General features: G+C 44.6%; 13 non-coding genes and 1 pseudogene across 13 annotated transcripts; 11 read left to right on the plus strand and 3 right to left on the minus strand.

Annotated features, from left to right (window-relative positions):
• The first annotated feature begins 16 nt into the window (after positions 1-16).
• Positions 17-151, plus strand: LOC135021865 (U1 spliceosomal RNA; annotated as a pseudogene).
• Positions 152-853: 702 nt separating this feature from the next.
• On the plus strand, positions 854-1017 carry LOC135021936 (U1 spliceosomal RNA). Its single transcript, XR_010219131.1, has one exon. It is a non-coding gene; the product is annotated as a U1 spliceosomal RNA (small nuclear RNA).
• A 152-nt stretch (positions 1018-1169) lies between these two features.
• Positions 1170-1332, plus strand: LOC135021811 (U1 spliceosomal RNA). Its single transcript, XR_010219022.1, has one exon. It is a non-coding gene; the product is annotated as a U1 spliceosomal RNA (small nuclear RNA).
• Positions 1333-2003: 671 nt separating this feature from the next.
• Positions 2004-2167, plus strand: LOC135021946 (U1 spliceosomal RNA). The gene has a single exon (XR_010219140.1). It is a non-coding gene; the product is annotated as a U1 spliceosomal RNA (small nuclear RNA).
• Positions 2168-2319: 152 nt separating this feature from the next.
• Positions 2320-2482, plus strand: LOC135021873 (U1 spliceosomal RNA). The gene has a single exon (XR_010219072.1). It is a non-coding gene; the product is annotated as a U1 spliceosomal RNA (small nuclear RNA).
• A 671-nt stretch (positions 2483-3153) lies between these two features.
• Positions 3154-3317, plus strand: LOC135021687 (U1 spliceosomal RNA). The gene has a single exon (XR_010218905.1). It is a non-coding gene; the product is annotated as a U1 spliceosomal RNA (small nuclear RNA).
• Positions 3318-8877: 5560 nt separating this feature from the next.
• Positions 8878-9041, minus strand: LOC135021685 (U1 spliceosomal RNA). Its single transcript, XR_010218903.1, has one exon. It is a non-coding gene; the product is annotated as a U1 spliceosomal RNA (small nuclear RNA).
• A 655-nt stretch (positions 9042-9696) lies between these two features.
• On the minus strand, positions 9697-9859 carry LOC135021774 (U1 spliceosomal RNA). Its single transcript, XR_010218991.1, has one exon. It is a non-coding gene; the product is annotated as a U1 spliceosomal RNA (small nuclear RNA).
• Positions 9860-10011: 152 nt separating this feature from the next.
• Positions 10012-10175, minus strand: LOC135021723 (U1 spliceosomal RNA). Its single transcript, XR_010218941.1, has one exon. It is a non-coding gene; the product is annotated as a U1 spliceosomal RNA (small nuclear RNA).
• An 8060-nt stretch (positions 10176-18235) lies between these two features.
• LOC135021773 (U1 spliceosomal RNA) lies at positions 18236-18401 on the plus strand. The gene has a single exon (XR_010218990.1). It is a non-coding gene; the product is annotated as a U1 spliceosomal RNA (small nuclear RNA).
• Positions 18402-18553: 152 nt separating this feature from the next.
• LOC135021775 (U1 spliceosomal RNA) lies at positions 18554-18716 on the plus strand. The gene has a single exon (XR_010218992.1). It is a non-coding gene; the product is annotated as a U1 spliceosomal RNA (small nuclear RNA).
• A 993-nt stretch (positions 18717-19709) lies between these two features.
• Positions 19710-19873, plus strand: LOC135021734 (U1 spliceosomal RNA). The gene has a single exon (XR_010218951.1). It is a non-coding gene; the product is annotated as a U1 spliceosomal RNA (small nuclear RNA).
• A 152-nt stretch (positions 19874-20025) lies between these two features.
• Positions 20026-20188, plus strand: LOC135021809 (U1 spliceosomal RNA). The gene has a single exon (XR_010219020.1). It is a non-coding gene; the product is annotated as a U1 spliceosomal RNA (small nuclear RNA).
• A 655-nt stretch (positions 20189-20843) lies between these two features.
• LOC135021686 (U1 spliceosomal RNA) lies at positions 20844-21007 on the plus strand. The gene has a single exon (XR_010218904.1). It is a non-coding gene; the product is annotated as a U1 spliceosomal RNA (small nuclear RNA).
• The last annotated feature ends 5031 nt before the right edge of the window (positions 21008-26038 follow it).

The raw sequence follows: 26038 nt of genomic DNA on the forward strand, positions 1-26038 counted from the left end.
AGCTCTAGCCCAACTCCTACTTACCTGCCAGGTTAGATACTATGATCATGAAGTTGCTTCTCCCAGGGCAAGGCTCACCCATTGCACTCTGGGTGTGCTGCCCCTGCGATTTCCCCAAATGTGGGAAACTTGACTGCATAATTTGTGTTTCCCCTAGTCGGCTCTCATATAATTCAGATCTCTTTGTCTCAGGTCTCTCTCCAGCCTAGTTTGCTGTCTGTTTCCACTTCTTTTTTCTTGAGCCCCTCCCTTCTACACCCTTGTGCACTATCCTGACTTCTCCTCCTGTCTGCTTACTTTGTGCCTTCCGATGCACAATGCAAACTACAGGTAGTGCTGCAGGGCCCACACCCTTTTACTTGCCTTACAGAGCAGCTCTGGAGCTGTTACAGTGCCAAGCTGCTGAAAGAAATCAGCTTGAATGCTTCAGGGGCTGGGGCATGGCCAACATGAGCCCCACACCGAAGGAGGGTGGGGGTGTTTAATGCGAACTAAGGGTCATCCAAGCGCCGCAAAAGGCCGCCATGCCCTGCATACCCCTTTTCTCTTTTCATATGCAGATGAGGGTTCCAGCCAACTTTGGCCCACTGCTTGGATGACATCACTGTATGCAAATCCGTCTTCTGCAGACCTTCCCCCAGGAATGCTTGAACTAGTTGTTGCATTTGGTTTGTTGTTTGGGGGTGCTTCAGTATTAGGCAGCCTTCTGCCCTCCCATGTTCATCTGAAAATATGTGTTCTCCCGGCAGTTGTTGTCCCCAGATGAGAGTTCCTTTGTGCTGCCTCAGTTGAATCTCCTTTACTTGACAGAGATGTGCCTGAGCAGCGGCCCTCCCCAGCCCTTTCCCAAATCATACTTATTTTGCATAGGAGATACCATGGTCATAAAGATTGTTCTCCCAGGGTGAGGTTCATTCATTGCATTCTGGGTATGCTGACCCCTGTGATTTCCCCAAATGTGGGAAACTCAACTGCATTATTTGTGGTAGTGGGGGACTGTGTTTGTGTTTTCCTCTGGTCAGCTCTGGTAAAAGTCAGATTTCTTTGTCTCAGATCTTCCTCTAGCCTTGTTCTTCTTTCGAGAGTTCCATTGTGCTGCCTCAGTTTGATCTCCTTCACTTGACAGGGGGGTACCCAAGCAGCGACCCTCCCCAGCTCTAGCCCAACTCCTACATACCTGCCAGGTGAGATACTATGATCATGAAGGTGCTTCTCCCAGGGCAAGGCTCACCCATTGCACTCTGGGTGTGCTGCTCCTGCGATTTCCCCAAATGTGGGAAACTTGACTGCATAATTTGTGTTTCCCCTGGTCGGCTCTCGTATAATTCAGATCTCTTTGTCTCAGGTCTCTCTCCAGCCTAGTTTGCTGTCTGTTTCCACTTCTCTTTTCTTGAGCCGCTGCCTTCTATGCCCTTGTGCACTCTCCTGACTTCTCCTGTCTGCTTACTTTGTGCCTTCCAACGCACAATGCAAACTACAGGTAGTGCTGCAGGGCCCACACCCTTTTACTTGCCTTTCAGAGCAGCTCTGGAGCTGTTACAGTGCCCAGCTGCTGCAAGAAATCAGCTTGAATGCTTCAGGGGCTGGGGCATAGCCAACATGAGCCCCACACCGACGGAGGGTGGAGGTGTTTAATGCGAACTAAGGGTCATCCAAGCGCCGCAAAAGGCCGCCATGCCCTGCATACCCCTTTTCTCTTTTCATATGCAGATGAGGGTTCCAGCCAACTTTGGCCCACTGCTTGGATGACATCACCGTATGCAAATCCGTCTTCTGCAGACCTTTTCCCAGGAATGCTTGTACTAGTTGTTGCATTTGGTTTGTTGTTTGGGGGTGCTTCAGTATTAGGCAGCCTTCTGCTCTCCCATGTTCATCTGAAAATATGTGTTCTCCCTGCAGTTGTTGTCCCCAGATGAGAGTTCCCTTGTGCTGCCTCAGTTGAATCTCCTTTACTTGACAGAGATGTGCCTGAGCAGCGGCCCTCCCCAGCCCTATCCCAAATCATACTTATTTTGCATAGGAGATACCATTGTCATGAAGATTGTTCTCCCAGGGTGAGGTTCATTCATTGCATTCTGGGTATGCTGACCCCTGTGATTTCCCCAAATGTGGGAAACTCGACTGCATTATTTGTGGTAGTGGGGGACTGTGTTTGTGCTTTCCTCTGGTCAGCTCTGGTAAAAGTCAGATTTCTTTGTCTCAGATCTTCCTCTAGCCTTGTTCTTTTTTCGAGAGTTTCCTTGTGCTGCCTCAGTTGGAGCTCCTTCACTTGACAGGGGGGTGCCCGAACAGCGACCCTCCCCAGCTCTAGCCCAACTCCTACTTACCTGCCAGGTGAGATACTATGATCAGGAAGGTGCTTCTCCCAGGGCAAGGCTCACCCAATGCACTCTGGGTGTGCTGCTCCTACGATTTCCCCAAATGTGGGACACTTGATTACATAATTTGTGTTTCCTCTGGTCGGCTCTCGTATAATTCAGATCTCTTTGTCTCAGGTCTCTCTCCAGCCTAGTTTGCTGTCTGTTTCCACTTCTCTTTTCTTGAGCCGCTCCCTTCTATGCCCTTGTGCACTATCCTGACTTCTCCCGTCTGCTTACTTTGTGCCTTCCAAAGCACAATGCAAACTACAGGTAGTGCTGCAGGGCCCACACCCTTTTACTTGCTTTACAGAGCAGCTCTGGAGCTGTTACAGTGCCCAGCTGCTGCAAGAAATCAGCTTGAATGCTTCAGGGGCTGGGGCATAGCCAACATGAGCCCCACACCGAAGGAAGGTGGAGGTGTTTAATGCGAACTAGGGGTCATCCAAGCGCCGCAAAAGGCCGCCATGCCCTGCACACCCCATTTTTATTTTCATATGCAGACGAGGGTTGAAGCCAACTTTGACCCACTGCTTGGATGACATCACCATATGCAAATCCATCTGCTGCAGGCCTTCCCCCAGGAATGCTTGCACTAGTAGTTGCATTTGGTTTGTTGTTTGGGGGTGCTTCAGTATTAGGCAGCCTTCTGCCCTCCCATGTTCATCTGAAAATATGTGTTCTCCCTGCAGTTGTTGTCCCCAGATGAGAGTTCCCTTGTGCTGCCTCAGTTGAATCTCCTTTACTTGACAGAGATGTGCCTGAGCAGCGGCCCTCCCCAGCCCTATCCCAAATCATACTTATTTTGCATAGGAGATACCATGGTCATGAAGATTGTTCTCCCAGGGTGAGGTTCATTCATTGCACTCTGGGTATGCTGACCCCTGTGATTTCCCCAAATGTGGGAAACTCGACTGCATTATTTGTGGTAGTGGGGGACTGTGTTTGTGCTTTCCTCTGGTCAGCTCTGGTAAAAGTCAGATTTCTTTGTCTCAGATCTTCCTCTAGCCTTGTTCTTCTTTCGAGAGTTCCCTTGTGCTGCCTCAGTTGGATCTCCTTCACTTGACAGGGGGTGCCCGAGCAGCAATCCTCCACAGCTCTAGCCCAACTCCTACTTACCTGCCAGGTGAGATACTATGATCTTCACTGTTAGGGCAATCAGGATGTGGAATTCCCTGCCAGGGAAGGTGGTAATGGCGGACTCTGTAATTGGATTTAAAAAAGGAATGGATACATTTCTGAATGAAAAAGCTATCCAAGGTTATAATACTTAAAATATCAACATGGTTAATCCGGGGGTAACATGAGTTATAGTAGTTAACTAGTCATAAAACATTATTCAGCAAGTATGTAGAATCATCACAACTTAAAACAGGTTGAACACGATGGGCAATTTGGCAATACTTTGGGATCAAAATGACTCCCAAATTCTATGATTTAAGCTGTTTTTTTAGGGTTTTTTGAAAAAAACACCCGAATCCAAAACACACCAGGATGAGGAGGATATGGGTGTTGCTGGCGCTGGGGAGGAAATTGACAAGGAGGATTCTGATGGTGAGGTGGTTTGTTTAAGTCAGGCACCCGGCGAGACACCTGTTGTCCGTGGGAGGAATATGGCCATTGACATGCCTGGTGAAAATACCAAAAAAATCAGCTCTTCGGTGTGGAAGTATTTCAACAGAAATGCGGACAACAGGTGTCAAGCCGTGTGTTGCCTTTGTCAAGCTGTAATAAGTAGGGGTAAGGACGTTAACCACCTCGGAACATCCTCCCTTATACGTCACCTGCAGCGCATTCATCATAAGTCAGTGACAAGTTCAAAAACTTTGGGCGACAGCGGAAGCAGTCCACTGACCAGTAAATCCCTTCCTCTTGTAACCAAGCTCACGCAAACCACCCCACCAACTCCCTCAGTGTCAATTTCCTCCTTCCCCAGGAATGCCAATAGTCCTGCAGGCCATGTCACTGACAATTCTGACGAGTTCTCTCCTGCCTGGGATTCCTCCGATGCATCCTTGAGTGTAACGCCTACTGCTGCTGGCGCTGCTGTTGTTGCTGCTGGGAGTCGATGGTCATCCCAGAGGGGAAGTCGTAAGACCACTTTTACTACTTCCACCAAGCAATTGACTGTCCAACAGTCTTTTGCAAGGAAGATGAAATATCACAGCAGTCATCCTGCTGCAAAGCGGATAACTGAGGCCTTGGCATCCTGGGCAGTGAGAAACGTGGTTCCGGTATCCATCATTACTTCAGAGCCAACTATAGACTTGATTGAGGTACTGTGTCCCCGGTACCAAATACCATCTAGGTTCCATTTCTCTAGGCAGGCGATACCGAAAATGTACACAGACCTCAGAAAAAGACTCACCAGTGTCCTAAAAAATGCAGTTGTACCCAATGTCCACTTAACCACGGACATGTGGACAAGTGGAGCAGGGCAGACTCAGGACTATATGACTGTGACAGCCCACTGGGTAGATGTATTGACTCCCGCCGCAAGAACAGCAGCGGCGGCACCAGTAGCAGCATCTCGCAAACGCCAACTCTTTCCTAGGCAGGCTACGCTTTGTATCACCGCTTTCCAGAATACGCACACAGCTGAAAACCTCTTACGGCAACTAAGGAAGATCATCACAGAATGGCTTACCCCAATTGGACTCTCCTGTGGATTTGTGGCATCGGACAACGCCAGCAATATTGTGCGTGCATTATATCTGGGCAAATTCCAGCACGTCCCATGTTTTGCACATACCTTGAATTTGGTGGTGCAGAATTATTTAAAAAACGACAGGGGCGTGCAAGAGATGCTGTCGGTGGCCACAAGAATTGCGGGACACTTTCGGCGTACAGGCACCACGTACAGAAGACTGGAGCAACACCAAAAACGCCTGAACCTGCCCTGCCATCATCTGAAGCAAGAAGTGGTAACGAGGTGGAATTCAACCCTCTATATGCTTCAGAGGATGGAGGAGCAGCAAAAGGCCATTCAAGCCTATACATCTGACCACGATATAGGAGGTGGAATGCACCTGTCTCAAGCGCAGTGGAGAATGATTTCAACGTTGTGCAAGGTTCTGCAACCTTTTGAACTTGCCACACGTGAAGTCAGTTCAGACACTGCCAGCCTGAGTCAGGTCATTCCCGTCATCAGGCTTTTGCAGAAGAAGCTGGAGACATTGAAGGAGGAGCTAAGACAGAGCGATTCCGCTAGGCATGTGGGACTTGTGGATGGAGCCCTTCATTCGCTTAACCAGGATTCACGGGTGGTCAATCTGTTGAAATCAGAGCACTACATTTTGGCCACCGTGCTCGATCCTAGATTTAAAACCTACGTTGTATCTCTCTTTCCGGCAGACACAAGTCTGCAGGGGTTCAAAGACCTGCTGGTGAGAAAATTATCAAGTCAAGCGGAACTTGATCGGTCAACAGCTCCTCCTTCACATTCTCCCGCAATTGGGGGTGCGAGGAAAAGGCTCAGAATTCCGAGCCCACCCGCTGGCGGTGATGCAGGGCAGTCTGGAGCGACTGCTGATGCTGACATCTGGTCCGGACTGAAGGACCTGCCAACGATTACGGACATGTCGTCTACTGTCACTGCATATGATTCTCTCACCATTGAAAGAATGGTGGAGGATTATATGAGTGACCGCATCCAAGTAGGCACGTCAGACAGTCCGTACGTATACTGGCAGGAAAAAGAGGCAATTTGGAGGCCCTTGCACAAACTGGCTTTATTCTACCTAAGTTGCCCTCCCACAAGTGTGTACTCCGAAAGAGTGTTTAGTGCCGCCGCTCACCTTGTCAGCAATCGGCGTACGAGGTTACTTCCAGAAAATGTGGAGAAGATGATGTTCATTAAAATGAATTATAATCAATTTCTCCGTGGAGACATTGACCAGCAGCAATTGCCTCCACAAAGTATACAGGGAGCTGAGATGGTGGATTCCAGTGGGGACGAATTGATAATCTGTGAGGAGGGGGATGTACACGGTGATGAATCGGAGGATGATGAGGTGGACATCTTGCCTCTATAGAGCCAGTTTGTGCAAGGAGAGATTAATTGCTTCTTTTTTGGTGGGGGTCCAAACCAACCCGTCATTTCAGTCACAGTCGTGTGGCAGACCCTGTCACTGAAATGATGGGTTGGTTAAAGTGTGCATGTCCTGTTTATACAACATAAGGGTGGGTGGGAGGGCCCAAGGCAATTCCACCTTGCACCTCTTTTTTCTTTTATTTTTCTTTGCGTCATGTGCTGTTTGGGGAGTGTTTTTTGGAAGGGCCATCCTGCGTGACACTGCAGTGCCACTCCTAGATGGGCCAGGTGTTTGTGTCGGCCACTTGGGTCGCTGAGCTTAGTCACACAGCTACCTCATTGCGCCTCTTTTTTTCTTTGCGTCATGTGCTGTTTGGGGAGTGTTTTTTGGAAGGGCCATCCTGCGTGACACTGCAGTGACACTCCTAGATGGGCCAGGTGTTTGTGTCGTCCACTTGGGTCGCTGAGCTTAGTCACACAGCTACCTCATTGCGCCTCTTTTTTTCTTTGCGTCATGTGCTGTTTGGGGAGTGTTTTTTGGAAGGGCCATCCTGCGTGACACTGCAGTGCCACTCCTAGATGGGCCAGGTGTTTGTGTCGGCCACTTGGGTCGCTGAGCTTAGTCACACAGCTACCTCATTGCGCCTCTTTTTTTCTTTGCGTCATGTGCTGTTTGGGGAGTGTTTTTTGGATGGGCCATCATGCGTGACACTGCAGTGCCACTCCTAGATGGGCCAGGTGTTTGTGTCGGCCACTTGGGTCACTGAGCTTAGTCATCCAGCGACCTCGGTGCAAATTTTAGGACTAAAAATAATATTGTGAGGTGTGAGGTGTTAAGAATAGACTGAAAATGAGTGGAAATTATGGTTATTGAGGTTAATAATACTTTGGGATCAAAATGACTCCCAAATTCTATGATTTAAGCTGTTTTTTAGGGTTTTTTGAAAAAAACACCCGAATCCAAAACACACCCGAATCCGACAACAAAAAATTCGGTGAGGTTTAGCCAAAACGCGTTCGAACCCAAAACACGGCCGCGGAACCGAACCCAAAACCAAAACACAAAACCCGAAAAATTTCCGGTGCACATCTCTAGTGGCCATGCCATGTCACTGTGCAGGAGCCAGCACCGCTCACACACTAGTCCCCGGTGCAGCCCCCAACCCCCGGGACACCCGGAGCAACAAAATGTAGATTCAGGCCACCAGGCCACGCCCCTACCTATGAAACCATGCCTCCGTTTTACCATTGCGCTGCTTATCTGCGCGCACTGCATTACAATCTCCCTCGCCACCTCTCTGGGTGTCACCAGTGATAGTGACACCTCTGCCATGCTTGTAGCAGCTGGTCCTAAGATCTACGCCTCAAGCCCTGAGTGTTTGCCCTTGTGACTTGTTGATCATCATAGCAAAGCAGATGCTTACAGAAAACTGCAGGGGCTTAGATTGAAAATAAAAAAAATTGATGGGTATAAGGTAGAGAGGAGCGGGTTCGGTTCTCCGAGAACCGAATTCCCCACGAACTCCACGTGGTTTACACTGGTACGAGGCAGGCTCGGTTGTTCCCGCCTGACTCGGAAAACCTGAACAAGGGAAAATGTCATCATCCCGCTGTCGGATTCTCGCGAGATTCGGATTCCATATAAAGAGCTGCGCGTTGCCGCCATTTTTACTCGTGCATTGAAGAGAGAGCGGAGAGGACGTGGCTATGTTCTCTCAGTGGAAATCTCAATATCAGTGCTCAGTATCAGTGGATACTTATTGCTGCTCAGTAATACTAGTAGTGTGTCTCTCCTGCTCAGTGTCAGTTCTCAGTAGTATCCTCATCAGTGCTCAGTATCACTGCTCATTGTCTTGTGCTGCATTGTTGTGCTCAGCATACTACAGTACATTACTAATAGTCCAGTGCTGCATCTTGCTGCTCAGTGTCAGTTCTAGTATCCTCATCAGTGCTCACTATCACTGCTCATTGCATTGTGGTGTTCTGTATACTACAGTAACATAGTAATATAGTAACATATAGTAACATAGTTTTTGAGGTTGAATAGAGGCAAATTGCCCATCGTGTTCAACCTGTTTTAAGTTGTGATGATTCTACATACTTGCTGAATAATGTTTTATGACTAGTTAGCTACTACAACTCATGTTACCCCCGGATTAACCATGTTGATATTTTAAGTATTATAACCTTGGATAGCTTTTTCATTCAGAAATGTATCCATTCCTTTTTTAAATCCAATTACAGAGTCCGCCATTACCACCTTCCCTGGCAGGGAATTCCACATCCTGATTGCCCTAACAGTGAAGATCATAGTATCTCTCCTGGCAGGTAAGTAGGAGTTGGGCCAGAGCTGTGGAGGATTGCTGCTCGGGCACCCCCTGTCAAGTGAAGGAGATCCAACTGAGGCAGCACAAGGGAACTCTCGAAAGAAGAACAAGGCTAGAGGAAGATCTGAGACAAAGAAATCTGACTTTTACCAGAGCTGACCAGAGGAAAGCACAAACACAGTCCCCCACTACCACAAATAATGCAGTCGAGTTTCCCACATTTGGGGAAATCACAGGGGTCAGCATACCCAGAATGCAATGAATGAACCTCACCCTGGGAGAACAATCTTCATGACCATGGTATCGCCTATGCAAAATAAGTATGATTTGGGATAGGGCTGGGGAGGGCCGCTGCTCAGGCACATCTCTGTCAAGTAAAGGAGATTCAACTGAGGCAGCACAAGGGAACTCTCATCTGGAGACAACAACTGCAGGGAGTACACATATTTTCAGATGAACATGGGAGGGCAGAAGGCTGCCTAATACTGAAGCACCCCCAAACAACAAACCAAATGCAACAACTAGTACAAGCATTCCTGGGGGAAGTTCTGCAGAAGATGGATTTGCATACGGTGATGTCATCCAAGCAGTGGGCCAAAGTTGGCTGGAACCCTCATCTGCATATGAAAAGAGAAAAGGGGTATGCAGGGCATGGCGGCCTTTTGCGGCGCTTGGATGACCCTTAGTTCGCATTAAACACCCCCACCCTCCTTCGGTGTGGGGCTCATGTTGACAATGCCCCAGCCCCTGAAGCATTCAAGCTGATTTCTTACAGCAGCTTGGCACTGTAACAGCACCAGAGCTTCTCTGTAAGGCAAGTAAAAGGGTGTGTAGTTTGCATTGTGCATTGGAAGGCACAAAGTAAGCAGACAGGAGGAGAAGTCAGGATAGTGCACAAGGGTATAAAAGGGAGGGGCTCAAGAAAAAAGAAGTGGAAACAGACAGCAAACTAGGCTGGAGAGAGACCTGAGACAAAGAGATCTGAATTATACGAGAGCCGACCAGGGGAAACACAAATTATGCAGTCAAGTTTCCCACATTTGGGGAAATCGCAGGGGCAGCACACCCAGAGTGCAATGGGTGAGCCTTGCCCTGGGAGAAGCACCTTCATGATCATAGTATCTCACCTGGCAGGTAAGTAGGAGTTGGGCTTGAGCTGGGGAGGGTCGCTGCTCGGGCACCCCCCTGTCAAGTGAAGGAGATCCAACTGAGGCAGCACAAGGGAACTCTCGAAAGAAGAACAAGGCTAGAGGAAGATCTGAAACAAAGAAATCTGACTTTTACCAGAGCTGACCAGAGGAAAACACAAACACAGTCCCCCACTACCACAAATAATGCAGTCGAGTTACCCACATTTGGGGAAATCACAGGGGTCAGCATACCCAGAATGCAATGAATGAACCTCACCCTGGGAGAATAATCTTCATGACCATGGTATCTCCTATGCAAAATAAGTATGATTTGGGATAGGGCTGGGGAGGGCCGCTGCTCAGGCACATCTCTGTCAAGTAAAGGAGATTCAACTGAGGCAGCACAAGGGAACTCCAGCATCCTCTACAGACTAAGAGAAAAGGATTTACCGGTAGGTATTAAAATCCTATTTTCTCATACGACCTAGAGGATGCTGGGGTCACATTAAGAACCATGGGGTTATACCAAAGCTCTTGAACGGGTGGAAGAGTGCGTACGACTCTGCAGCACCGAATGACCCAACTTGAGGTTATCATCGGCAAGGATGCAGTGGCGTTAATGTTTCCTGGTGTCAACCTGTATTATTTCAGTAGATATTGAAATGAGGATGCATCTTGCTGCCTTTCCAATGAAGCAAGTTTAATTTAGTAATAGGTGAAAAACCATCCCTACAAAGATGTTAATCAGATACTTGGCTTTGTGGACACTTTTCAGAGAACAAATTTGTTATCATAAAAATAAAGCCAGAAAATGAAGAGCTGTTTAATCACTCAATTGGATTTTTTTGCCAGCATATTTCTTTTTCTCTGCAAACCACTGCTAAATTGTGCTTCCTAGCTGTTTTTATAAAATCACTGAATCAAATCTAACTCTGATTACATCAGAGAAGGCCAGGCACCCTACACCATAACAGGGGTTTTTGAAATTTTGACTTGTCTACTTAAAGATCACCAAAATCTGATAACAAGGTCAATTACATCCCTGGGTGGGATTGAACCACCAACCCTTTGGTTAATAACCAATCACACTAACCAATTGCGCCACAGAGACACTTTGCAAAAGTCCATACTGACAAAGGCTAATAAGCATTCATCTAGAACGTTTCCTAGAAAAACTTTAAAAAGTCAATAATCTGGAGAGTTTTTGTAAGATGTTTCTTCCATCAACCAACGAAGAAACACATTGTTACTTTCCCATGATGAGTGAGTGCTTCAAGATCTCTTGCACTTACATGTGCAGCAGAGTACTGTAATGAAAGCATGCTGGGTTCATAACCCAGAGGTAGGCAGATTGAAACTATCCTCTGCTATATGCATTTTTTTTTTGTTAATTAAAGTAATCCAAAACTGGGATTGATATTTTTTCTCTTTTATTTTTACTTAAAGTACAATAACTTTTACCATTTTAATATGTTTTAATAGTATATTGACAGTATTGTTTTCTTTCAAAAATCCACTTAATTTTCTTTACCCGATTATTAAAATGGTAATTGACAAAAACAAACTACATTGTCACCAGAAGAGCAATACAAAATGTACAAGTGATATATTAAAATCATCTTTCCATCTTGAATTTCAATGATGCATTGGGGCAACGATTTTGTGAGAAACATCTTCACCCTTAAATAAAGATTTTCTTAATTCCTTACCTGTGTGCTAATTAGATATCACCTTGTTTTCACATTAAACAGACTTCCACATGAGAAAGCAGCAAGGATGCAGTGGCGTTAATGTTTCCTGGTGTCAACCTGTATTATTTCAGTAGATATTGAAATGAGGATGCATCTTGCTGCCTTTCCAATGAAGCAAGTTTAATTTAGTAATAGGTGAAAAACCATCCCTACAAAGATGTTAATCCGATACTTGGCTTTGTGGACACTTTTCAGAGAACAAATTTGTTAGCATAAAAATAAAGCCAGAAAATGAAGAGCTGTTTAATCACTCAATTGGATTTTTCTGCCAGCATATTTCATTTTCTCTGCAACCCACTGCTAAATTGTGCTTCCTAGCTGTTTTTTGATAAAATCACTTAATCAAATCTAACTCTGATTACATCAGAGTAGGCCAGGTACCCTACACTATAAGAGGGGGTTTGAAATTTTGACTTGTCTACTTAAAGATCACCAAAATCTGATGACAAGGTCAATAACATCCCTGGGTGGGATTGAACCACCAACCCTTTGGTTAATAACCAAACACACTAACCGATTGCACCACAGAGACACTTTGCAAAAGTACATACTGACAAAGGCTAATAAGCATTCATCTAGAACGTTTCCTAGAAAACTTTAAAAAGTCAATAATCTGGAGAGATTTTGTAAGATGTTTCTTCCATCAACCAATGAAGAAACGCATTGGTACTTTCCCATGATGAGTGAGTGCTTCAGGATCTCTTGCACTTACATGTGCAGCAGAGTACTGCAATGGAAGCATGCTGGGCCCATAACCCAGAGGTAGGCAGATTGAAACTATCCTCTGCTATATGCATTTTTTTTTGTTAATTAAAGTAATCCAAAACTGGGATTGATATTTTTGCTCTTTTATTTTTACTTAAAGTACAATAACTTTTACCATTTTAATTTGTTTTAATAGTATATTGACAGTATTGTTTTCTTTCAAAAATCCACTTAATTTTCTTTACCCTATTATTAAAATGGTAATTGACAAAAACAAACTACATTGTCACCAGAAGAGCAATACAAAATGTACAAGTGATATATTAAAATCATCTTTCCAGCTTGAATTTCAATGATGCATTGGGGCAACGATTTTGTGAGAAACATCTTCACCCTTAAATAAAGATTTTCTTAATTCCTTACCTGTGTGCTAATTAGATATCACCTTGTTTTCACATTAAACAGACTTACACATGAGAAAGCAGCAAGGATGCAGTGGCGTTAATGTTTCCTGGTGTCAACCTGTATTATTTCAGTAGATATTGAAATGAGGATGCATCTTGCTGCCTTTCCAATGAAGCAAGTTTAATTTAGTAATAGGTGAAAAACCATCCCTACAAAGATGTTAATCAGATACTTGGCTTTGTGGACACTTTTCAGAGAACAAATTTGATAGCATAAAAATAAAGCCAGAAAATGAAGAGCTGTTTAATCACTCAATTGGATTTTTTTGCCAGCATATTTCTTTTTCTCTGCAAACCACTGCTAAATTGTGCTTCCTAGCTGTTTTTATAAAATCACTGAATCAAATCTAACTCTGATTACATCAGAGAAGGCCAGGTACCCTACACCATAACAGGGGTTTTTGAAATTTTGACTTGTCTACTTAAAGATCACCAAAATCTGATAACAAGGTCAATTACGTCCCTGGGTGGGATTGAACCACCAACCTTTTGGTTAATAGCCGTACACACTAACTGATTGCGCCACAGCGACACTTTGCAAAAGTACATACTGACAAAGGCTAATAAGCATTCATCTAGAACGTTTCCTAGAAAAACTTTAAATAGTCAATAATCTGGAGAGTTTTTGTAAGATGTTTCTTCCATCAACCAATGAAGAAACACATTGGTACTTTCCCATGATGAGTGAGTGCTTCAGGATCTCTTGCAATTACATGTGCAGCAGAGTACTGTAATGGAAGCTCGCTGGGTCCATAACCCAGAGGTAGGCAGATTGAAACTATCCTCTGCTATATGCATTTTTTTTTGTTAATTAAAGTAAACCAAAACTGGGATTGATATTTTTGCTCTTTTATTTTTACTTAAAGTAACAATAAGTTTTACCATTTTAATTTGTTTTAATAGTATATTGACAGTATTGTTTTCTTTCAAAAATCCACTTAATTTTCTTTACCCGATTATTAAAATGGTAATTGACAAAAACAAACTACATTGTCACCAGAAGAGCAATACAAAATGTACAAGTGATATATTAAAATCATCTTTCCAGCTTGGATTTCAATGATGCATTGGGGCAACGATTTTGTGAGAAACATCTTCACCCTTAAATAAAGATTTTCTTAATTCCTTACCTGTGTGCTAATTAGATATCACCTTGTTTTCACATTAAACAGACTTCCACATGAGAAAACAGCAAAGATGCAGTGGCGTTAATGTTTCATGGTGTCAACCTGTATTATTTCCGTAGATATTGAAATGAGGATGCATCTTGCTGCCTTTCCAATGAAGCAAGTTTAATTTAGTAATAGGTGAAAAACCATCCCTACAAAGATGTTAATCAGATACTTGGCTTTGTGGACACTTTTCAGAGAACAAATTTGTTATCATAAAAATAAAGCCAGAAAATGAAGAGCTGTTTAATCACTCAATTGTATTTTTCTGCCAGCTTTTTTCTTTTTCTCTGCAACCCACTGCTAAATTGTGCTTCCTAGCTGTTTTTTTATAAAATCACTTAATCAAATCTAACTCTGATTACATCAGAGAAGGCCAGGTACCCTACACCATAAGAGGGGGTTTGCAATTTTGACTTGTCTACTTAAATATCACCAAAATCTGATCACAAGGTCAATTACGTCCCTGGGTGGGATTGAACCACCAACCTTTTGATTAATAGCTGAACACACTAACCGATTGCGCCACAGAGACACTTTGCAAAAAGAATATACTGACAAAGACTAATAAGCATTCATCTAGAACGTTTCCTAGAAAAACTTTAAAAAGTCAATAATCTGGAGAGTTTTTGTAAGATGTTTCTTCCAGCAACCAATGAAGAAACACATTGGTACTTTCGCATGATGAGTGAGTGCTTCAGGATCTCTTGCACTTACATGTGCAGCAGAGTACTGCAATGGAAGCATGCTGGGCCCATAACCCAGAGGTAGGCAGATTGAAACTATCCTTTGCTATATGCATTTTTTTTTTGTTCATTAAAGTAATCCAAAACTGGGATTGATATTTTAGCTTTTATTTTTACTTAAAGTACAATAACTTTTACCATTTTAATTTGTTTTAATAGTATATTGACAGTATTGTTTTCTTTCAAAAATCCAATTAATTTTCTTTACCCGATTTTTAAAATGGTAATTGACAAAAACAAACTACATTGTCACCAGAAGAGCAATACAAAATGTACAAGTGATATATTAAAATCATCTTTCCAGCTTGAATTTCAATGATGCATTGGGGCAACGATTTTGTGAGAAACATCTTCACCCTTAAATAAAGATTTTCTTAATTCCTTACCTGTGTGCTAATTAGATATCACCTTGTTTTCACATTAAACAGACTTCCACATGAGAAAACAGCAAAGATGCAGTGGCGTTAATGTTTCCTGGTGTCAACCTGTATTATTTCCGTAGATATTGAAATGAGGATGCATCTTGCTGCCTTTCCAATGAAGCAAGTTTAATTTAGTAATAGGTGAAAAACCATCCCTACAAAAATGTTAATCAGATACTTGGCTTTGTGGACACTTTTCAGAGAACAAATTTGTTATCATAAAAATAAAGCCAGAAAATGAAGAGCTGTTTAATCACTCAATTGGATTTTTCTGCCAGCATTTTTCTTTTTCTCTGCAACCCACTGCTAAATTGTGCTTCCTAGCTGTTTTTTTTTATAAAATCACTTAATCAAATCTAACTCTGATTACATCAGAGAAGGCCAGGTACCCTACACCATAAGAGAGGGTTTGCAATTTTGACTTGTCTACTTAAATATCACCAAAATCTGATCACAAGGTCAATTACGTCCCTGGGTGGGATTGAACCACCAACCTTTTGATTAATAGCTGAACACACTAACAGATTGCGCCACAGAGACACTTTGCAAAAAGTCCATACTGACAAAGACTAATAAGCATTCATCTAGAACGTTTCCTAGAAAAACTTTAAAAAGTCAATAATCTGGAGAGTTTTTGTAAGATGTTTCTTCCAGCAACCAATGAAGAAACACATTGGTACTTTCGCATGATGAGTGAGTGCTTCAGGATCTCTTGCACTTAAATGTGCAGCAGAGTACTGCAATGGAAGCATGCTGGGCCCATAACCCAGAGGTAGGCAGATTGAAACTATCCTTTGCTATATGCATTTTTTTTTGTTCATTAAAGTAATCCAAAACTGGGATTGATATTTTAGCTTTTATTTTTACTTAAAGTACAATAACTTTTACCATTTTAATTTGTTTTAATAGTATATTGACAGTATTGTTTTCTTTCAAAAATCCACTTAATTTTCTTTACCCTATTATTAAAATGGTAATTAACAAAAACAAACTACATTGTCACCAGAAGAGCAATACAAAATGTACAAGTGATACATTAAAATCATCTTTCCAGCTTGAATTTCAATGATGCATTGGGGCAACGATTATGTGAGAAACATCTTCACCCTTAAATAAAGATTTTCTTAATTCCTTACCTGTGTGCTAATTAGATATCACCTTGTTTTCACATTAAACAGACTTCCACATGAGAAAGCAGCAAGGATGCAGTGGCGTTAATGTTTCCTGGTGTCAACCTGTATTATTTCAGTAGATATTGAAATGAGGATGCATCTTGCTGCCTTTCCAATGAAGCAAGTATAATTTAGTAATAGATGAAAAACCATCCCTACAAATATGTTAATCAGATACTTGGCTTTGTGGACACTTTTCAGAGAACAAATTAGTTAGCATAAAAATAAAGCCAGAAAATGAAGAGCTGTTTAATCACTCAATTGGATTTTTCTGCCAGCATATTTCTTTTTCTCTGCAACCCACTGCTAAATTGTGCTTCCTAGCTGTTTTTATAAAATCACTGAATCAAATCTAACTACATCAGAGAAGGCCAGGTACCCTACACCATAACAGGGGGTTTGAAATTTTGACTTGTCTACTTAAAGATCACCAAAATCTGATAACAAGGTCAATTAAGTCCCTGGGTGGGATTGAACCACCAACCTTTTGGTTAATAGCCTTACACACTAACTGATTGCGCCACAGCGACACTTTGCAAAAGTACATACTGACAAAGGCTAATAAGCATTCATCTAGAACGATTCCTAGAAACATTTTAAAAAGTCAATAATGTGGAGAGTTTTTGTAAGATGTTTCTTCCATCAACCAATGAAGAAACACATTGGTACTTTCCCATGATGAGTGAGTGCTTCAGGATCTTTTGCACTTACATGTGCAGCAGAGTACTGTAATGGAAGCATGCTGGGTCCATAACCCAGAGGTAGGCAGATTGAAACTATCCTCTGCTATATGCATTTTTTTTTTGTTAATTAACGTAATCCAAAACTGGGATTGATATTTTTGCTCTTTTATTTTTACTTAAAGTACAATAACTTTTACCATTTTAATTTGTTTTAATAGTATATTGACAGTATTGTTTTCTTTCAAAAATCCACTTAATTTTCTTTACCCGATAATTAAAATGGTAATTGACAAAAACAAACTACATTGTCACCAGAAGAGCAATACAAAATGTACAAGTGATATATTAAAATCATCTTTCCAGCTTGAATTTCAATGATGCATTGGGGCAACGATTTTGTGAGAAACATCTTCACCCTTAAATAAAGATTTTCTTAATTCCTTACCTGTGTGCTAATTAGATATCACCTTGTTTTCACATTAAACAGACTTCCACATGAGAAAACAGTAAAGATGCAGTGGCGTTAATGTTTCCTGGTGTCAACCTGTATTATTTCCGTAGATATTGAAATGAGGATGCATCTTGCTGCCTTTCCAATGAAGCAAGTTTAATTTAGTAATAGGTGAAAAACCATCCCTACAAAGATGTTAATCAGATATTTGGCTTTGTGGACACTTTTCAGAGAACAAATTTGTTATCATAAAAATAAAGCCAGAAAATGAAGAGCTGTTTAATCACTCAATTGGATTTTTCTGCCAGCATTATTCTTTTTCTCTGCAACCCACTGCTAAATTGTGCTTCCTAGCTGTTTTTTTATAAAATCACTTAATCAAATCTAACTCTGATTACATCAGAGAAGGCCATGGAGAACAAAAATGTTGAGGTTCCAAAAATAGGGAAAGATCAAGATCCACTTCCACCTCGTGCTGAAGCTGCTGCCACTAGTCATGCCCTGCACGCCCCTTTTCTCTTTTCATATGCAGACGAGGGTTGAAGCCAACTTTGACCCACTGCTTGGATGACATCACCGTATGCAAATCCATCTGCTGCAGGCCTTCCCCCAGGAATGCTTGCACTAGTTGTTGCATTTGGTTTGTTGTTTGGGGGTGCTTCAGTATTAGGCAGCCTTCTGCCCTCCCATGTTCATCTGAAAATATGTGTTCTCCCTGCAGTTGTTGTCCCCAGATGAGAGTTCCCTTGTGCTGCCTCAGTTGAATCTCCTTTACTTGACAGAGATGTGCATGAGCAGCGGCCCTCCCCAGCCCTATCCCAAATCATACTTATTTTGCATAGGAGATACCATGGTCATGAAGATTACTCTCCCAGGGTGAGGTTCATTCATTGCATTCTGGGTATGCTGACCCCTGTGATTTCCCCAAATGTGGGAAACGCGACTGCTTTATTTGTTGGTAGTGGGGGGACTGTGTTTGTGCTTTCTTCTGGTCAGCTCTGGTAAAAGTCAGATTTCTTTGTCTCAGATCTTCCTCTAGCCTTGTTCTTCTTTCGAGAGTTCCTTTGTGCTGCCTCAGTTGGATCTCCTTCACTTGACAGGGGGGTGCCCGAGCAGCGACCCTCCCCAGTTCTTGCCCAACTCCTACTTACCTGCCAGGTGAGATACTATGATCATGAAGGTGCTTCTCCCAGGGCAAGGCTCACCCATTGCACTCTGGGTGTGCTGCCCCTGCGATTTCCCCAAATGTGGGAAACTTGACTGCATAATTTGTGTTTCCCCTGGTCGGCTCTCGTATAATTCAGATCTCTTTGTCTCAGGTCTCTCTCACAAAAAAAATTCGGTGAGGTTTAGCCAAAATGCGTTCGAACACAAAACACGGCCGCGGAACCGAACCCAAAACCAAAACACAAAACCCGAAAAATTTCCGGTGCACATCTCTAGTGGCCATGCCATGTCACTGTGCAGGAGCCAGCACCGCTCACACACTAGTCCCCGGTGCAGCCCCCAACCCCCGGGACACCCGGAGCAACAAAATGTAGATTCAGGCCACCAGGCCACGCCCCTACCTATGAAACCATGCCTCCTTTTTACCATTGCGCTGCTTATCTGCGCGCACTGCATTACAATCTCCCTCGCCACCTCTCTGGGTGTCACCAGTGATAGTGACACCTCTGCCATGCTTGTAGCAGCTGGTCCTAAGATCTACACCTCAAGCCCTGAGTGTTTGCCCTTGTGACTTGTTGATCATCATAGCAAAGCAGATGCTTACAGAAAACTGCAGGGGCTTAGATTGAAAATAAAAAAAATTGATGGGTATAAGGTAGAGAGGAGCGGGTTCGGTTCTCCGAGAACCGAATTCCCCACGAACCCCACGAACTCCTCCTCCGAGGCAGGCTCGGTTGTTCCCGCCTGCCTCGGAAAACCTGAACAAGGGAAAATGTCATCATCCCGCTGTCGGATTCTCGCGAGATTCGGATTTCATATAAAGAGTGCAAGCATTCCTGGGGGAAGGCCTGCAGCAGATGGATTTGCATATGGTGATGTCATCCAAGCAGTGGGTCAAAGTTGGCTTCAGAAACAAACAGGAATGCTTGCACTAGTTGTTGCATTTGGTTTGTTGTTTGGGGGTGCTTCAGTATTAGGCAGCCTTCTGCCCTCCCATGTTCATCTGAAAATATGTGTTCTCCCTGCAGTTGTTGTCCCCAGATGAGAGTTCCCTTGTGCTGCCTCAGTTGAATCTCCTTTACTTGACAGAGATGTGCCTGAGCAGCGGCCCTCCCCAGCCCTATCCCAAATCATACTTATTTTGCATATGAGATATCATGGTCATGAAGATTATTCTCCCAGGGTGAGGTTCATTCATTGCATTCTGGGTATGCTGACCCCTGTGATTTCCCCAAATGTGGGTAACTCGACTGCATTATTTGTGGTAGTGGGGGACTGTGTTTGTGTTTTCCTCTGGTCAGCTCTGGTAAAAGTCAGATTTCTTTGTTTCAGATCTTCCTCTAGCCTTGTTCTTCTTTCGAGAGTTCCCTTGTGCTGCCTCAGTTGGATCTCCTTCACTTGACAGGGGGGTGCCCGAGCAGCGACCCTCCCCAGCTCAAGCCCAACTCCTACTTACCTGCCAGGTGAGATACTATGATCATGAAGGTGCTTCTTCCAGGGCAAGGCTCACCCATTGCACTCTGGGTGTGCTGCCCCTGCGATTTCCCCAAATGTGGGAAACTTGACTGCATAATTTGTGTTTCCCCTGGTCGGCTCTCGTATAATTCAGATCTCTTTGTCTCAGGTCTCTCTCCAGCCTAGTTTGCTGTCTGTTTCCACTTCTTTTTTCTTGAGCCCCTCCCTTTTATACCCTTGTGCACTATCCTGACTTCTCCTCCTGTCTGCTTACTTTGTGCCTTCCAATGCACAATGCAAACTACACACCCTTTTACTTGCCTTACAGAGCAGCTCTGGAGCTGTTACAGTGCCAAGCTGCTGTAAGAAATCAGCTTGAATGCTTCAGGGGCTGGGGCATTGTCAACATGAGCCCCACACCGAAGGAGGGTGGGGGTGTTTAATGCGAACTAAGGGTCATCCAAGCGCCGCAAAAGGCCGCCATGCCCTGCATACCCCTTTTCTCTTTTCATATGCAGATGAGGGATCCAGCCAACTTTGGCCCACTGCTTGGATGACATCACCGTATGCAAATCCGTCTTCTGCAGAACTTCCCCCAGGAATGCTTGTACTAGTTGTTGCATTTGGTTTGTTGTTTGGGGGTGCTTCAGTATTAGGCAGCCTTCTGCCCTCCCATGTTCATCTGAAAATATGTGTTCTCCCTGCAGTTGTTGTCCCCAGATGAGAGTTCCCTTGTGCTGCCTCAGTTGAATCTCCTTTACTTGACAGAGATGTGCCTGAGCAGCGGCCCTCCCCAGCCCTATCCCAAATCATACTTATTTTGCATAGGCGATACCATGGTCATGAAGATTGTTCTCCCAGGGTGAGGTTCATTCATTGCATTCTGGGTATGCTGACCCCTGTGATTTCCCCAAATGTGGGAAACTCGACTGCATTATTTGTGGTAGTGGGGGACTGTGTTTGTGCTTTCCTCTGGTCAGCTCTGGTAAAAGTCAGATTTCTTTGTCTCAGATCTTCCTCTAGCCTTGTTCTTCTTTCGAGAGTTCCCTTGTGCTGCCTCAGTTGGATCTCCTTCATTTGACAGGGGGGTGCCCGAGCAGCAATCCTCCACAGCTCTGGCCCAAGTCCTACTTACCTGCCAGGTGAGATACTATGATCTTCACTGTTAGGGCAATCAGGATGTGGAATTCCCTGCCAGGGAAGGTGGTAATGGCGGACTCTGTAATTGGATTTAAAAAAGGAATGGATACATTTCTGAATGAAAAAGCTATCCAAGGTTATAATACTTAAAATATCAACATGGTTAATCCGGGGGTAACATGAGTTGTAGTAGCTAACTAGTCATAAAACATTATTCAGCAAGTATGTAGAATCATCACAACTTAAAACAGGTTGAACACGATGGGCAATTTGCCTCTATTCAACCTCAAAAACTATGTTACTATATGTTACTATATTACTATGTTACTGTAGTATACAGAACACCACAATGCAATGAGCAGTGATAGTGAGCACTGATGAGGATACTAGAACTGACACTGAGCAGCAAGATGCAGCACTGGACTATTAGTAATGTACTGTAGTATGCTGAGCACAACAATGCAGCACAAGACAATGAGCAGTGATACTGAGCACTGATGAGGATACTACTGAGAACTGACACTGAGCAGGAGAGACACACTACTAGTATTACTGAGCAGCAATAAGTATCCACTAATACTGAGCACTGATATTGAGATTTCCACTGAGAGAACATAGCCACGTCCTCTCCGCTCTCTCTTCAATGCACGAGTAAAAATGGCGGCAACGCGCAGCTCTTTATATGGAATCCGAATCTCGCGAGAATCCGACAGCGGGATGATGACATTTTCCCTTGTTCAGGTTTTCCGAGTCAGGCGGGAACAACCGAGCCTGCCTCGGAGGAGGAGTTCGTGGGGTTCGTGGGGAATTCGGTTCTCGGAGAACCGAACCCGCTCCTCTCTACCTTATACCCATCAATTTTTTTTATTTTCAATCTAAGCCCCTGCAGTTTTCTGTAAGCATCTGCTTTGCTATGATGATCAACAAGTCACAAGGGCAAACACTCAGGGCTTGAGGTGTAGATCTTAGGACCAGCTGCTACAAGCATGGCAGAGGTGTCACTATCACTGGTGACACCCAGAGAGGTGGCGAGGGAGATTGTAATGCAGTGCGCGCAGATAAGCAGCGCAATGGTAAAAAGGAGGCATGGTTTCATAGGTAGGGGCGTGGCCTGGTGGCCTGAATCTACATTTTGTTGCTCCGGGTGTCCCGGGGGTTGGGGGCTGCACCGGGGACTAGTGTGTGAGCGGTGCTGGCTCCTGCACAGTGACATGGCATGGCCACTAGAGATGTGCACCGGAAATTTTTCGGGTTTTGTGTTTTGGTTTTGGGTTCGGTTCCGCGGCCGTGTTTTGGGTTCGAACGCGTTTTGGCTAAACCTCACCGAATTTTTTTTGTCGGATTCGGGTGTGTTTTGGATTCGGGTGTTTTTTTCAAAAAACCCTAAAAAACAGCTTAAATCATAGAATTTGGGAGTCATTTTGATCCCAAAGTATTATTAACCTCAATAACCATAATTTCCACTAATTTTCAGTCTATTCTTAACACCTCACACCTCACAATATTATTTTTAGTCCTAAAATTTGCACCGAGGTCGCTGGATGACTAAGCTCAGTGACCCAAGTGGCCGACACAAACACCTGGCCCATCTAGGAGTGGCACTGCAGTGTCACGCATGATGGCCCTTCCAAAAAACACTCCCCAAACAGCACATGACGCAAAGAAAAAAAGAGGCGCAATGAGGTAGCTGTGTGACTAAGCTCAGCGACCCAAGTGGCCGACACAAACACCTGGCCCATCTAGGAGTGGCACTGCAGTGTCACGCAGGATGGCCCTTCCAGAAACACTCCCCAAACAGCACATGACGCAAAGAAAAAAAGAGGCGCAATGAGGTAGCTGTGTGACTAAGCTCAGCGACCCAAGTGGCCGACACAAACACCTGGCCCATCTAGGAGTGGCACTGCAGTGTCACGCAGGATGGCCCTTCCAAAAAACACTCCCCAAACAGCACATGACGCAAAGAAAAAAAGTGGCGCAATGAGGTAGCTGTGTGACTAAGCTCAGCGACCCAAGTGGACGACACAAACACCTGGCCCATCTAGGAGTGTCACTGCAGTGTCACGCAGGATGGCCCTTCCAAAAAACACTCCCCAAACAGCACATGACGCAAAGAAAAAAAGAGGCGCAATGAGGTAGCTGTGTGACTAAGCTCAGCGACCCAAGTGGCCGACACAAACACCTGGCCCATCTAGGAGTGGCACTGCAGTGTCACGCAGGATGGCCCTTCCAAAAAACACTCCCCAAACAGCACATGACGCAAAGAAAAATAAAAGAAAAAAGAGGTGCAAGGTGGAATTGCCTTGGGCCCTCCCACCCACCCTTATGTTGTATAAACAGGACATGCACACTTTAACCAACCCATCATTTCAGTGACAGGGTCTGCCACACGACTGTGACTGAAATGACGGGTTGGTTTGGACCCCCACCAAAAAAGAAGCAATAAATCTCTCCTTGCACAAACTGGCTCTATAGAGGCAAGATGTCCACCTCATCATCATCCTCCGATTCATCACCGTGTACATCCCCCTCCTCACAGATTATCAATTCGTCCCCACTGGAATCCACCATCTCAGCTCCCTGTATACTTTGTGGAGGCAATTGCTGCTGGTCAATGTCTCCACGGAGCAATTGATTATAATTCATTTTAATGAACATCATCTTCTCCACATTTTCTGGAAGTAACCTCGTACGCCGATTGCTGACAAGGTGAGCGGCGGCACTAAACACTCTTTCGGAGTACACACTTGTGGGAGGGCAACTTAGGTAGAATAAAGCCAGTTTGTGCAAGGGCCTCCAAATTGCCTCTTTTTCCTGCCAGTATACGTACGGACTGTCTGACGTGCCTACTTGGATGCGGTCACTCATATAATCCTCCACCATTCTTTCAATGGTGAGAGAATCATATGCAGTGACAGTAGACGACATGTCCGTAATCGTTGGCAGGTCCTTCAGTCCGGACCAGATGTCAGCATCAGCAGTCGCTCCAGACTGCCCTGCATCACCGCCAGCGGGTGGGCTCGGAATTCTGAGCCTTTTCCTCGCACCCCCAATTGCGGGAGACTGTGAAGGAGGAGCTGTTGACCGATCAAGTTCCGCTTGACTTGATAATTTTCTCACCAGCAGGTCTTTGAACCCCTGCAGACTTGTGTCTGCCGGAAAGAGAGATACAACGTAGGTTTTAAATCTAGGATCGAGCACGGTGGCCAAAATGTAGTGCTCTGATTTCAACAGATTGACCACCCGTGAATCCTGGTTAAGCGAATGAAGGGCTCCATCCACAAGTCCCACATGCCTAGCGGAATCGCTCTGTCTTAGCTCCTCCTTCAATGTCTCCAGCTTCTTCTGCAAAAGCCTGATGACGGGAATGACCTGACTCAGGCTGGCAGTGTCTGAACTGACTTCACGTGTGGCAAGTTCAAAGGTTGCAGAACCTTGCACAACGTTGAAATCATTCTCCACTGCGCTTGAGACAGGTGCATTCCACCTCCTATATCGTGGTCAGATGTATAGGCTTGAATGGCCTTTTGCTGCTCCTCCATCCTCTGAAGCATATAGAGGGTTGAATTCCACCTCGTTTCCACTTCTTGCTTCAGATGATGGCAGGGCAGGTTCAGGCGTTTTTGGTGTTGCTCCAGTCTTCTGTACGTGGTGCCTGTACGCCGAAAGTGTCCCGCAATTCTTGTGGCCACCGACAGCATCTCTTGCACGCCCCTGTCGTTTTTTAAATAATTCTGCACCACCAAATTCAAGGTATGTGCAAAACATGGGACGTGCTGGAATTTGCCCAGATATAATGCAGGCACAATATTGCTGGCGTTGTCCGATGCCACAAATCCACAGGAGAGTCCAATTGGGGTAAGCCATTCTGTGATGATCTTCCTCAGTTGCCGTAAGAGGTTTTCATCTGTGTGCGTATTCTGGAAAGCGGTGATACAAAGCGTAGCCTGCCTAGGAAAGAGTTGGCGTTTGCGAGATGCTGCTACTGGTGCCGCCGCTGCTGTTCTTGCGGCGGGAGTCAATACATCTACCCAGTGGGCTGTCACAGTCATATAGTCCTGAGTCTGCCCTGCTCCACTTGTCCACATGTCCGTGGTTAAGTGGACATTGGGTACAACTGCATTTTTTAGGACACTGGTGAGTCTTTTTCTGAGGTCTGTGTACATTTTCGGTATCGCCTGCCTAGAGAAATGGAACCTAGATAGTATTTGGTACCGGGGACACAGTACCTCAATCAAGTCTATAGTTGGCTCTGAAGTAATGATGGATACCGGAACCACGTTTCTCACTGCCCAGGATGCCAAGGCCTCAGTTATCCGCTTTGCAGCAGGATGACTGCTGTGATATTTCATCTTCCTCGCAAAGGACTGTTGGACAGTCAATTGCTTGGTGGAAGTAGTAAAAGTGGTCTTACGACTTCCCCTCTGGGATGACCATCGACTCCCAGCAGCAACAACAGCAGCGCCAGCAGCAGTAGGCGTTACACTCAAGGATGCATTGGAGGAATCCCAGGCAGGAGAGAACTCGTCAGAATTGCCAGTGACATGGCCTGCAGGACTATTGGCATTCCTGGGGAAGGAGGAAATTGACACTGAGGGAGTTGGTGGGGTGGTTTGCGTGAGCTTGGTTACAAGAGGAAGGGATTTACTGGTCAGTGGACTGCTTCCGCTGTCGCCCAAAGTTTTTGAACTTGTCACTGACTTATGATGAATGCGCTGCAGGTGACGTATAAGGGAGGATGTTCCGAGGTGGTTAACGTCCTTACCCCTACTTATTACAGCTTGACAAAGGCAACACACGGCTTGACACCTGTTGTCCGCATTTCTGTTGAAATACTTCCACACCGAAGAGCTGATTTTTTTGGTATTT

Source organism: Pseudophryne corroboree, unplaced genomic scaffold, assembly GCF_028390025.1.
Source record: "Pseudophryne corroboree isolate aPseCor3 unplaced genomic scaffold, aPseCor3.hap2 scaffold_373, whole genome shotgun sequence".
Classification (NCBI taxonomy): Eukaryota; Metazoa; Chordata; class Amphibia; order Anura; family Myobatrachidae; genus Pseudophryne; species Pseudophryne corroboree.